A 13,367-nucleotide genomic window follows, 5' to 3' on the forward strand; every position below is an offset into this window, starting at 1 on the left:
CATTGCCGTAGCTGCAGCTTAGGTCGAGACTGTGGCTTAGATCTGATCCCTGGCCTGGGAACTCCATATTCCTCGGCCTCCACGAAATAAAAAGCAAACAAAAAACTGTGAATATTCACAAATACTTAACTGACATGGGATCTATAAAGGCTATGAATAGTCTCATGTTCAAATGAGTTTGCTACAAACTTAGGGGAAAACATCTAATTTTTAGAACTTTTTACATTTCAAAATTGAAAATAAAGTACTATTATGGACCTGTATTACTGCTTCTACTTTAAAAACTCTGCTTGTAGAGAAAGCATTTGACAATGCCCAACATCCATTCATGATCAAAATCCTTACCAAAGTGGGTACAGAGGGAACGTACCTTATCATAATAAAAGCCATTTATGACAAACCCACAGCAACTATAATACTCAATGGAGAAAAGCTGAGAACCTTTCCACTAAAATCTGGAACAAGACAAGGATGCCCACTCTCACCAATGTTATTCAATGTAGTACTGGAAGCCCTAGCCACAGCAATCAGACAAACAAAAGAAATAAAAGGCATCCAAATAGGAAGAGAAGAGATAAAACTGTCACTGTATGCAGATGACATGATACTATATATAGAAAACCCTAAGCGGTTCAACCCAAAAACTGCTTGAACTGACCAACAAATTCAGCAAAGTAGCAGGATATAAGATTAACATTCAGAAATCAGTTGCGTTTCTGTATGTTAACAATGAATTATTAGAAAAGGAATACAAAAATACCTTTTAAAATTGCACCCCCAAAAATCAAATACGTGGGAATACACCTGACCAAGGAGGTAAAGGACTTATATGCCGAGACTAAAGAACATTAATCAAGGAAATTAAAGAAGATGTAAAGAAACGGAAAGCTATTCCATGCCCCTGGGTTGGAAGAATTAATATTGTAAAAATGGGCATATTACCCAAAGCAATCTACAGATTCATTGCAATCCCTATCAAATTACCCAGGACATTTTTCACAGAACTAGAACAAACAATTCAAAAATTTATATGGAACAACAAAAGGCCCAGAATTAACCAAAGCAATTCTGAGAAATAAAAACTAAATAGGAGGCATAACTCTCCCAGACTTCAGGCAATACTACAAAGCCACAGTCCAAGACAGTGTGGTACTGGTACCAAAACAGACAGACAGACAATTGGAACAGAATAGAGAACCCAGAAATAAACCCAGACACCTATAGTCAATTAATCTTTGACAAGGGAGGCAAGAACATAAAATGGGAAAAAGACAGTCTTTTCAGCAAGTATTGCTGGGAAACCTGGACAGCTGCATGCAAATCAGTAAAACTAGAACACCCTCACACCATGCATGAAAATAAACTCAAAGTGGCTGAAAGACTTAAATATAAGACAAGACACCATCAAACTCCTAGAAGAGAACGTAGGCAAAATATTCTCTGACATCAGCCTTACAAATGTTTTCTCAGGTCCATCTCACCACAGAAATAAGAGCAAAAAAAAAAAAAAAAAAAAAAAACAATGGGAGCTAATCAAACTGACAAGCTTTTGCACAGCAAAGGAGACCACAAAGAAAACAAAGACAACTTCCAGAATGGGAGAAAATAGTTTCAAATGATGCAACTGACAAGGGCTTAATCTCTAAAATATGCAAGCAATTTATACAACTCAAAAGCAAAAAAGCCAATGGCACAATTGAAATATGGGCAGGAGTTCCTGTCATGGCTCAGTGGTTAATGAATCTGACTAGGAACCATGAGGTTTCAGGTTCAATCCCTGGCCTCGATCAGTGGGTTAAGGATCCAGTGTTGCCGTCACAGACGCGGTTCGGATCCCAAGTTGCTGTGGCTGTGGCGTAGGCGGCGATTAGATCCCTAGCCTGGGAACCTACATATGCTGCGGGTGTGGCCCTAGAAAAGACAAAAAAAAAAAAAGAAGAAGAAGAAGAAAAGAAAAATGGGCAAAAACGTAAATAGACATTTATCCAAAGAAGATATACAGATGGCCAACAAGCACATGAAAAAATGCTCAACATCCCTGATTCTTAGAGAAATGCAAATCAAAACTACCATGAGATACCACTTCACACCAGTCAGAATGGCCATCATTAATAAGTCCACAAATAACAAGTGCTGGAGCGGGTGTGGAGAAAAGGGAACCCTCTTGCACTGTTGGTGGGAATGTAAGCTGGTACAACCACTGTGGAAAATACTATGGAGTTACCTTAGAAATCTATACATAGAAATACCATATGACCCAGCAATCCCAGTCTTGGGCATATATCTGGACAAAACTTTCCTCGAAAAAGACACATGCACCCACATGTTCACTGCAGCTCTATTCACAATAGCCAAGACATGGAAATAACATAAACGTCCATCCACAGACGGTTGGATTAGGAAGATGTGGTATATATACACAGTGGAATACGACTCAGCTATAAAAAAGAACGACAGTGCCATTTGCAACAACATGGATGGAACTAGAGACTCTTGTACTGAGTGGAGTAAGTCAGAAAGAGGAAGACAAATACCCTATGATATCACTTCTATCTGGAATCTAATCATCACTTCACAGCACAAATGAACCTTTCTACAAAAAAGAAAATCATGGACTTGGAGAATAGACTTGTGGTTGCCAAGGGGGAGGGAGTGGGGTGGATTGGGAGCTTGAGGTTAATAGATGCCTTTGGAATGGATTAGCAATGAGATCCTGCTGTGTAGCACTGGGAATTATGTCTAGTCACTCATGATGGAGCATGATCATGTGAGAAAAAAGAATGTATACACATATGTGTAACTGGTTCACCATGCTGTACAATAGAAAAAAAAATTGTATTGGGGAAATAACAATTTAAAAAAGTAAATTTAAAAATAAAAACTCTGCTATGTGTCTTGCAGTTGAGATTAAATGCGCTCCTTTGGGAGTTCCCGGCGTGCCTCTGTGGTTAACGAATCCGACTAGGAACCATGAGGTTGCAGATTCGATTCCTGGCCTTGCTCAGTGTGTTAAGGGTCCGGCATTGCCGTGAGCTGTGGTGTAGGTCACAGACGTGACTCGGATCCTGCATTGCTGTGGCTCTGGTGTAGGCCAGCTGCTACAGCTCCAATTCGACCCCTAACCTGGAAACCTCCATATGCCATGGGAGCAGCCTAAGACATGGCAAAAAAGACTAAATAAATAAATGCCCTCCTTTTTCATCCAGTTCCAATTTCACTGCTCTTTGCCTCTGGGGCTGCTTTTTCAGATGCTTGAGCCAGCTATTGGGTGATTGGGGACAAAAGCCAGGTCCCTGACTAGTGACACGTGACCTTTTGTCTAAAGGTTACTCAGACGAGTCTGAACTCTTTTTTTTTTTTTTGTCTTTTTGTGTTTTCTTGAGCTGCTCCCGCGGCATATGGAGGTTCCCAGGCTAGGGGTTGAATCAGAGCTATAGCCACCGGCCTACACCAGAGCCACAGCAATGCAGGATCCGAGTCACGTCTGCAACCTACACCACAGCTCACAGCAACGCCGGATGCTTAACCCACTGAGCAAGGACAGGGATCAAACCCAAAACCTCATGGTTCCTATTTGGATTCGTTACCCACTGCGCCATGACGGGAACTCCCGACTCTGAACACTTATCAAGTAGTCAAGCTCTGACTTTTGGGCTCTGGGATTTGTCAATTTCAGCAAGAATCCTGCTGAGTCAGCTTTGCCCAAAGCCCCCACCCGACCCCTGGTCTTTTTAGGGCCGAACCCGAGGCATGTGAAGTTCCCAGGCTAGGGGTCCAATCGGAGCTGCAGCTGCTGGCCTACACCCCAGCTCACGGCAATGCTGGAATCCTTATCCCCCTGAGCGAGGCCAGGGATCAAACCCGTGGCCTCTTGGATACGAGAGGACTAGGATGGGAATTCCCCACCCCGCCCCCTCCTGATACTGGATCACCCCGGCATCTGATTGTGCGCTTCATCCCCAGATAATGTCTGGTCATAGGGCCTGCCTTCAGCAAGAATCCCGCAAGGTTGGTGTAGCCCGAATCTGCCCTTTCCCCCGATGATTCCTCCCAGAAATCTTCCATCTGCTGACCACCACCCCCACTCCCCTGCCCTCCCTGCTCCTTGGCTATAAACTCCCACTTTCCCTTGTATTTACAAAAGCCCATTTCACTTGTCCCTGCCCTGTTGCAGTGGTGGCCCTGAATAAAGTCTGCCCTACCTTTCTGTAGCATGTGTTGAGATTACTTTTTTTCTTTAACACTGTATACAGCAATGGGTGTATTTAGAAGGATGCAGTTTAGCTTAGCACACTATGTACCAAACATCAGTTATTTGGCTCCCAACCACAAGATGTACACTAAACCTCTATTATTTACCTGGAATATTTAAATGCTTAATACCTTAAATTTTAAGACTTTAAAAATAATAAAATTTCTATAAAATGATAAAGTGCTGCATATTTTAATATGTTGAATACATTAACTGTTAGAAGAAAACATAAGGAAAGCTTCATAACATTGGATTCTTGTATATGATGCCAAAAAACAGTCAACAAAAGAAAAATTAGATAAACTGAATTATGTAAAAATGTAAAGCCTTTGTGCATCAAAGGACACTATTTTCTTTTCTTTCTTTCTTTCTTTTTTTTTTTTTGTCTTCTGTGCTTTTAGGGCCACACCCATGACATATGGAGGGTCCCAGGCTAGGGGTCTAATCAGAGCTGTAGCCGCCGGCCTACACCACAGCCTCAGCACCGAAGGATCCAAGCCCCATCTGTGACTACACCACAGCTCACCGTAATACTGAATCCTTAACCCACTGAGCAAGGCCAGGGATCGAACCCGCAACCTCACGGTTCCTAGTCGGATTCGTTTCCGCTGCGCCACGACGAGAACTTCTCAAAGGACACTATTAACACAGTGAAAGGCAATCCACTAAATAAACTAAATATTTTCAAATCATGTATCTGATAATGATTGATATCCAGAACATATAAATAATACCTACAAGTCATCAAAAAGCAAACAATTTGATTGAAGAATGGACGGAGACAAGAATAGACATTTTGCAAAGATGATATGCAATTGGCCATGAAAAGATGCTCAACCTCACTAGTCATTAGGGAAATGCAGATCAAGTCCACAAGGAGATAAAACTTTATACTCATTAGGATCTAGTGTTGCTGTGAGCTGTGGTGTAGGTTGCAGACGTGGCTCAGGTCCTGAGTTGCTGCAGCTGTGTCGTAGGCCGGTGGCTACAGCTCCGAATCAACCCCTGTCCTGGGAATTTCCATATGCCGCAGGTGCAGCCCTAAAAAAGACAAAAGACAAAAAAAAATGGTGCGACTAGAGCTCCCACGTGGCTTAACCTGTTAAGGATCTGGCATTGTCACTGCTGTGACTCTGATTACATCTGTGGTTCCTGGCCCAGGAACTTCCACATGCCTTGGGTGCAGCCAAAAAAAAAAAAAAAGAAAGAAAAAAGGAAAAAAATGGTTAGAATGTCAATTTATGCTACATGTACTTTAACGCAATAAAAAATAAATCTGTTCACCATGAAAAGTTGTGTCTCATGCACACTCTTGTCGCCTTGCACACCACATTGACTCAGGGGAAGGAGCTCAGGAGGAAGGGGCCTGTTCCGATTCCACCGGTCAGCTTCCAGCACCTGGGCAAGTGGCTTTGATTTCTCAGCTTTAAATGCGTGTTTATACATCGGTGCCCCTCTCAGTGGGGTGCTGGGTGTTCAGCGAGACACGGTGTTGGCTGCCGAGCATGATGTGCGAAGCAAGCTCCCGGTTCCCAGTAGCGGGCGTGGTTACCTCTGGTCTTTCCCCGAGCGCTGGACCACTGTGGTCCAGGAGGTTTCTGGAGAGGTTTTGTTTGCTTAACTAGTGAGGTGTGCTGGGGGAGTGTTTATTCCTGAGCCTCAGTTTCCTCGTCTGTAAAATAGGAGGGAAGCCTTCCAGGCGTGTGTGTGTGTGTGTGTGTGTGTGTGTGTGTAAGAGAATTGTGAGGAGAGGGGGTGGGGAACTGTTTGGAGTCAACGTTGCCAAGCTATTCCGTCTACTGTCCCATCACCTTAAGCTCCTTCCTTTCAATCTTCAGTGATCTCTTTGAAAAATTACCTGCTTCTGCTTATCTTGCTGGCATGTAAAAGAGAATCGTATATATGCATATATACAACCTGTAGCCCAGAGCCTGACACAAAATAAGTGTTTAATAAATGCTCTTTCTCTAGAGTTCCCGTCGTGCCTCAGTGGTTAATGAATCCGACTAGGAACCATGACGTTGCGGGTTCGATCCCTGGCCTTGCTTAGTGTGTTAAGGATCCAGCGTTGCCATGAACTGTGGTGTAGGTTGCAGTCGTGGCTCGGATACTGCGTTGCTGTGGCTCTGGCATAGGTCGGGGGCTACAGCTCCGATTCGACCCCTAGCTTGGGAACCTCCATGTGCCGAGGGAGCAGCCCTAGAAAAGGCAATAAGACAAAAAGACAAGAAATAAATAAATAAATGCTCTTTCTCTTCCTTCTTGCCCTCTTATTTTACAAAAAATTCTAGCATTCCCCAGTGGCTCAGCAAGTTAAGGTTCCAGCGCTGTCACTGCTGTGGCTCAGGTCAGTGCTGTAGTGTAGCCCTGGAACTTTCAAATTCTGTGGGTGCAGCCAAAAAAAAAAAAAATTAAAAATGCCCCCAACTTCCTTGGGCAGGAGTATAGGTTATTGTTTTTTTCTTTGAAATTCCTAATTTCTTTAGATACTGTATCACAAGGCTGGTTTTCATCTTTGCCTGGACACGCTTCCCCCTAGACGGCAACAGCTGTTTCTTTTTTGTCAGAAGTTGAGGAAACTGATCCCTCTCCTGCTCCGCTGCCCCCCTTGGTGGAGAGAGATGTCGGGGACCCACCCCCTGGGCCTGACTCGGTCTCCAGGGCCTCTCTTCACCAGGAGGGAGCTTTCTTTTTCGGGGACTGAGGTTCCAGATCCCCTCCAGGACAGCTGTTCCCCGCTGCGCGGAGCAGGTGGCAGCCCCCTTTAGAAATCACCGTCCATCGGATGTGAACAGACTTTAGCAGTCAGTTTTGTTCCCTTGATGTCCCTTCATCCTCACGGTGTCAGGATGTCCCCTGCCGCACCCAGAGCTGCAGAAGGTTGAGGATGGACCTGAATTCAGACCCAGCTCTGGGGCTTTTCCTTCCATCCCCCCTGCCCTTGGTTCCTGGGGAGAAGCCTCCTGGTTAAGCTGCGGGGCCCCGTGAGTTGGATCAAACAACAACAGCCTGCCCCAGGGGCCTTCATTTCAGAGCACATCCCCAGGCGCTGCTGGAGGGTACAGAGCCCCAGCCGGCTTGGTCAAGGCGAGCCTCTGCGCTACCCGGGCATCCGCTCTCTGTATCCTGAACACCCACCGCAGCATTTGAAGCGGTTCCCACGTGGAGTGGGCCGCCAAGGGCTTTCTCCTCCTAACGGTCTGCGTCCTGGAGTTCCCACTGGGGCGCAGCAGGATGGGGGGGTCTCTGCAGCGCCGGGACGCAGGCTTCATTCCCTGTGGGTTAGAGGCTCCAGCGTTGCCGCAGCTTGGCACAGTTCCCACAACCTGATCCCTGGCCCAGGAGCTCCATCATGCCCAGGGTGGCAGAGGAAGAAAGGAAGGAAGGAAGACTCTGATTCTCAGCAGCCAGCAGAGTCCAGCTGAGTTAGCTGCGTGGCATCCGTTCCAGCCGCGGCCAGGGGAGACCTCAAGACAGGCGCCCGGTCCTCCTGCCCCCTCCGGGCTGTTGTGAATGAAAGACATCTCACGTCGCTGGGCTGTTAAGTGAGACAAAAACAACAAAAATGCGCAAGCTGCCCAGTGGTCCACTCTGGTCTTAGGTTTCCGTGCTGGAGTCAAAACGCTCCTCAAGAGTGGCTGGTAGGACCGTGTACAGGGCCCCGAGCTCGGCCCTCGGCCTCTGCCTTGGCCTTCGGCCGCACAGCACACAGGTAACTTGAGGGGCCCACTGGCTGTGGACAGTTTCTCCCTCCCAAGAGGATTCGAGTCTGTTTAGAAAGTCAACGCCTGCATGTTCGGCTGAGGGTCATGATTTTGTTCCAATGTCATTTCACCTCAGGGTATTTTTTTATGGCAAGACTCCATATAAGATTTTTCTAAATGCAATCCTTGTAACAATGCAGGAATATTTCTCTAAGGCAAATAATAACAATAATCAACCATTATTTTCAACTTAAAAAATAATATTGCTACATAGAGAGCTTTGTGATCTAAGCTAGCTCCCCAGATCACTTCCTGATATTGTACATATGGTCTTCAGGGACGACGAAAAATAGAAAATTCTTTGAAAGACTTTACGGCCGAGGGCAAATTAGGGATTTGTACGCTGTCAGGCAATATCATGGTGTGTACCCCCCATCCATCCCAGAAGTAACTGCAATCACTTGCTCCCTGCAGTAAGCGAGGATTTGATAGTCTGTCATTTTGCAATTTCTACCTAGGTGCTATAGAAAAATTAATTTTTTTTTGTCTTTTTGCCATTTCTTGGGCCGCTTCCGTGGCACATGGAGGTTCCCAGGCTAGGGGTCTAATCGGAGCTGTAGCCAAAGGCCTCCTCCAGAGCCACAGCAACACGGGATCTGAGCCGCATCTGCAACCCGTACCACAGGTCACAGCAACACCAGATCCTTAACCCACTGTGCGAGGCCAAGGATTGAACCCACAACCTCATGGTTCCCAGTCGGATTCGTTAACCACTGACCCGCAACAGGAACTCCAGAAAAATTAAAATATTAATAAACCACAAATGTGGAGTTCCCGTCATGGTGCAGCAGAAACGAATCCGACCAGGAACCATGAGTTTGTGGGTTCGATCCCTGGCCTCATTCAGTGGGTTAAGGATCCAGCATTGCCATGAGCTGTGGTGTAGGTCGATGATGTGGCTCGGATCTGGCGTGGCTGTGGGGTAGGCTGGCACCTGTAGCTCCAATTAGACCCCTAGCCTGGGAACCTCTATATGCCACAAGTGAAGCCCTAAAAAGACAAAAGACAAAAATAAAAATTAAAAAATAAACCACAAATGTGCCTTCTAAAATCAAGAGCATTAGGTGTGAACGGAAAGTATCCGTTGCATCTCATTTGAACTTACCACTGCTTCTAATCACTGGGTAATAATTGCTAAATGCCAGACACATGCTATGTTTTGACAGTAGATTGACATTTTAGCATGATGTTTTATGTATCATCCTAAAATTTTTTATTTGCAAGTGTGTGAAGCCCTATTGGCTATGTTTGATGATCCATGTTTGGCATGTATTTTCATAGAATTATAGTGGCTTTTTGCCTCTCAGCTCTTACAACATAGTAAGGAGAAAGCAGCACGTGGAAATATGACTGATGCCGCGTTAGCGTGTGGGCTGGAAATAATAAGGATTATAAATGACTGTGTAGGTAGAGAAAATAAGGGGAGAAGACGTACTGGGGAGAAGTAAAAAAGCTTGCTCTCTTTATGCGCAGCCGAAAGAAGGCACCGTGAAAGATATATTTACTCGTCACCTTTTTTTTATTTCTAAGGGGTTTTTATTAACCCCTTTTTATCAATCAAAATGAATTGATTGCCAGCAGATACCATATTTTTATCTTTGAAATTATACAACAAAAGCAGAGGCACTCAGACGCACCTTCCACCTCTGCTGGTAAATAAGAGGCAGCCCCTCCAAAGACATTGCTAAATAGCGTTAAAAATTTTTATAGCCGTCCCTTAAAATAGGATGTTTCGTGTAAGGACAGAAGTCGGCCTGGGATCTGTCTTTCCCCACTGTGCTAGTGAGGGGCAGCTTCTCCAGAGCACTTATTTAATTTAATATTTTTGTCCCATCCTAAAAGGACGTATTTCTTTAGGGTAAATACAGGTACGCCCAACGATAACTCGGTCCTGGGTATGGACCGAGTGATAACCTGATACAAGGGGAGAAGGAACCTGGGGGGTTGGGGACCCAGGCCACGTGCCTCCGTCATTTCCAGAAGTGACCCAGTGACAGAGAGTGAGCGGAAACTAGAAAGCCAACGTTTCATCCAGAGGGGCGAGAATGTCCTCCTGGTGTCTGAGCGCTGGCGACAGTAGGAGCAGAACACAGCGGCTGGGGAGAGGGCACTTCCTGGGCAGAGGGGATGTGCGGGTGGCAGGCCCCCCTGAGGCCGGGGACCTGGGCCCTTAGGGCCACCGTGATCTGATGTCTGATGGGCTTGGCGCCGGCCGATCTGCGGTGCTGAGTCTGCGCAGGTCCACGTCGGGAAGGGCTACCCTCTGGGCCCCCCACCTCGCACGCCCCTTCTCATAGGAAGGAGCCCTCCCCCCAGCCCCCATATCCACTGTTACTCTCTTAGTCCAGCAGATACAAACTGACAATGGAAAGTCTAAAGGTCATGTGGCATCAACATTTTTGTGTGAGATATTTGTTCTGATTCAAGCAGTGCAATAGATTTCCCACAAATGAGCCAATAACAGATACTAACTTATTTGCAATGGAGTCGCCACCGCGTCTTCTCTTTGCAAAAGCTGCAGAAGAGACACAGCCATGGAGGTTTCGCTACTTTATCACGAGAACATGAACTACCAACCCATCTATTTATGTTTGTTCTTTCTTTTGTTTTTTCTTTCTTTCCTCCTTCCTTCCTTCTTTCTTTCCTTCCTTATTTATTTTTTTCTTTTTAGGGCCACACTGTGGCATATGGAGGTTCCCAGGCTAGGGGTCTAATCAGAGCTGTTGCCACCGGCCTACACCACAGCCACAGCCATGCCAGATCCAAGCCGCATCTGCGACCTACACCGCAGCTCACAGCAACGCTGGATCCTTAAGCCACTGAGTGAGGCCACGAATCAGGCCCGCAACCTCATGGTTCCTAGTCCGATTCATTTCCACTGCGCCACGATGGAAACTCCTATGTTATTTATATTTTTTGGCTCTGCCTATGCCACATGGAAGTTCCCAGGCCATGGGTCAAACCTGTGCCCACGCAGGGACAACGCTGGATCCTTAACCGCTAGGCCACCAGGGGGGGAACACCATGACCCATTTATTTTGTATACATGGTACAGAGCAATAGCCTCTGGGCATCATTTAAAACTCAGTGGTTTGCTCTTTTCCTTTCTTATTTGTTTCGCTCTAGAGAAAGGCATTTAAACTCAGTAATTTTTTTACAGATAGATCATCCCAGCCGTGGAAATCCAAGATGGGTGAGTCGGTTTGGGGATTTTCAGGCACAGAAGCAAATCCTAATCTGCTTACATCACCTGAGGTTATTTTATTATTCCCCCACCTTCCCGGACTTGCCCCGACCTTCCCTGAGAGCGACTGTGGCCTCAGTGTGGGGCAAGGGCTCCCACAATGGCCTGACGGGTGTGCTCAGAGCACCACATCCCTGCCCAATGCCCGCTGGGCTCCAGTGGGGGCCACTGTACTGGCCAGGGCTCACATAGCCCAGCCCAACAGCTCTGGGAGGGACCCAATAACACAGATTTCAGATGCTTTTGTTAAAAAGCAAACAAAAAAAACCCTCAATGTTCCTTCACCCTGTGCCTGGGGGAAAAAATGTCACATTATCTTTCATTGTTTTATTTTTTATTTGTTGTCTTTTTAGGGCTGCACCCGCGGCATATGGAGGTTCCCACACTAGGGATCCAATCAGAACTGTAGCCACCGGCCTACACCACAGCCACAGCAACGCAGGATCCGAGCCGTGTCTGTGACCTACACCACAGCCACAGCAACGCAGGATCCGAGCCGTGTCTGTGACCTACACCACAGCTCATGGCAATGCCGGATCCTTAACCCACTGAGCAAGGCCAGGGATCGAACCCGAAACCTCATGGTTCCTAGTCGGATTCGTTAACCACTGAGCCACGACGGGAACTCCTAGGGTGCATTTTTAAGGGGTGTGCCTTCTCAGCATTCCCAGAGCTCACACCCTGAATTCCTTCTACAGGAAGGAAGGGTCAGCTCAGCTCATGGTGCCTGCTAGACACTCCAAAGTCCATTCCATCAGGTGGATATCTCCAGGATAAAGTAGCCATAAGAGTGCCAAGGTCAGTGGGACAGAGGGCCCATGAACTCAGAGGCAGCAGGGGTGGAAAGGTGCTCTTTGAGGCATGAAATCTTGGAGCCACACAACCTGAAGGAGCTTGCCTAGTTAGAACTCAAATCTCTTAAGAATCACCTCTCATTTTGTAAATGATCTTGTTTGTGACACCAAGGAAAACTTGTTTGTACCCATAGCCTCTCAAATTAGAAAAAAGAATTGCTTAGGTTTAGCAGATGTGAGTTATCATATATAGAATGTATAAACAAGGTCTAACTGTATCACAAAGGGAACTATATTCAAAAATCCTGCGATAAAGTGCAACGGAAAAGAGTATAAAAAAGAGTGTATATATGTGTGTAACTGAGACACTTTGCTGTACGGCAGAAATGAACACAACCTTGTAAACCAACTATACATTGATTTTAAAAAATTGTAAAGAGAAACAAGATGCGTTTCCACAGTGGCACAGTGGGTGGAGGATCCGACTGCAGCAGCTCAGGTCACTGTGGATGGGTGGGTTCTACTCCTGGCCCAGCGCAGTGGGTTAAAGGATCTGGTGTTGCCACAGGTCAAAACTGTGGCCCAGATTCAATCCCTGGCCTGGGAACGTCCATATGCCGTAGGTGTGGCCATAAAAAATTACAAATAGCAGAAGAAAACCAACTCCAAATGTACCTGGAGAATAAATACACAGACACTTGCACATGTGCCCAAAACACTTTATATGCAAAACATTTGACTCAAGACTCTTTCTTGTCGGAGTTCCCATCGTGGCGCAGTGGTTAACGAATCCGACTAAGAACCATGAGGTTGCGGGTTGGATCCCTGGCCTCGCTCAGTGGGTTAAGGATCCGGCATTGCCGTGAGCTGTGGTGTGGGTTGCAGACGTGGCTCGGATCCCGCGTTGCTGTGGCTCTGGTGTAGGCCGGCGGCTACAACTCCGATTTGACCCCTAGCCTGGGAACCTCCATATGCCGCGGGAGCGGCCCAAGAAATGGCAAAAAGACAAAAAAAAAAAAAAAAAGACTCATGTTCTTCCCCAATCCCCAACCCAAGCTAGTGGGTCATACGTGCAGAACAGACTTGGTACATCTGACAGGACCCCAAATACCCTGCCGATTGAACTGAGAAGGCAGGGGGAAGTCAGGGCTCAAGCACGTTTTTGGTGGATCCGCAAAGCCTCTACAGACAGAGCATCGTTTTGTGTTGATTCTGAATTGCGGCATCTCCAGGTTCAGTAAAGAAACCACTCAACAAAGAATGCTCCTTCCGCAGCCTGAAGAGGTGGCTGATGCCACCTACAGCCTGGAAAC

Source organism: Phacochoerus africanus, chromosome 15 (assembly GCF_016906955.1).
Source record: "Phacochoerus africanus isolate WHEZ1 chromosome 15, ROS_Pafr_v1, whole genome shotgun sequence".
NCBI lineage: Eukaryota > Metazoa > Chordata > Mammalia > Artiodactyla > Suidae > Phacochoerus > Phacochoerus africanus.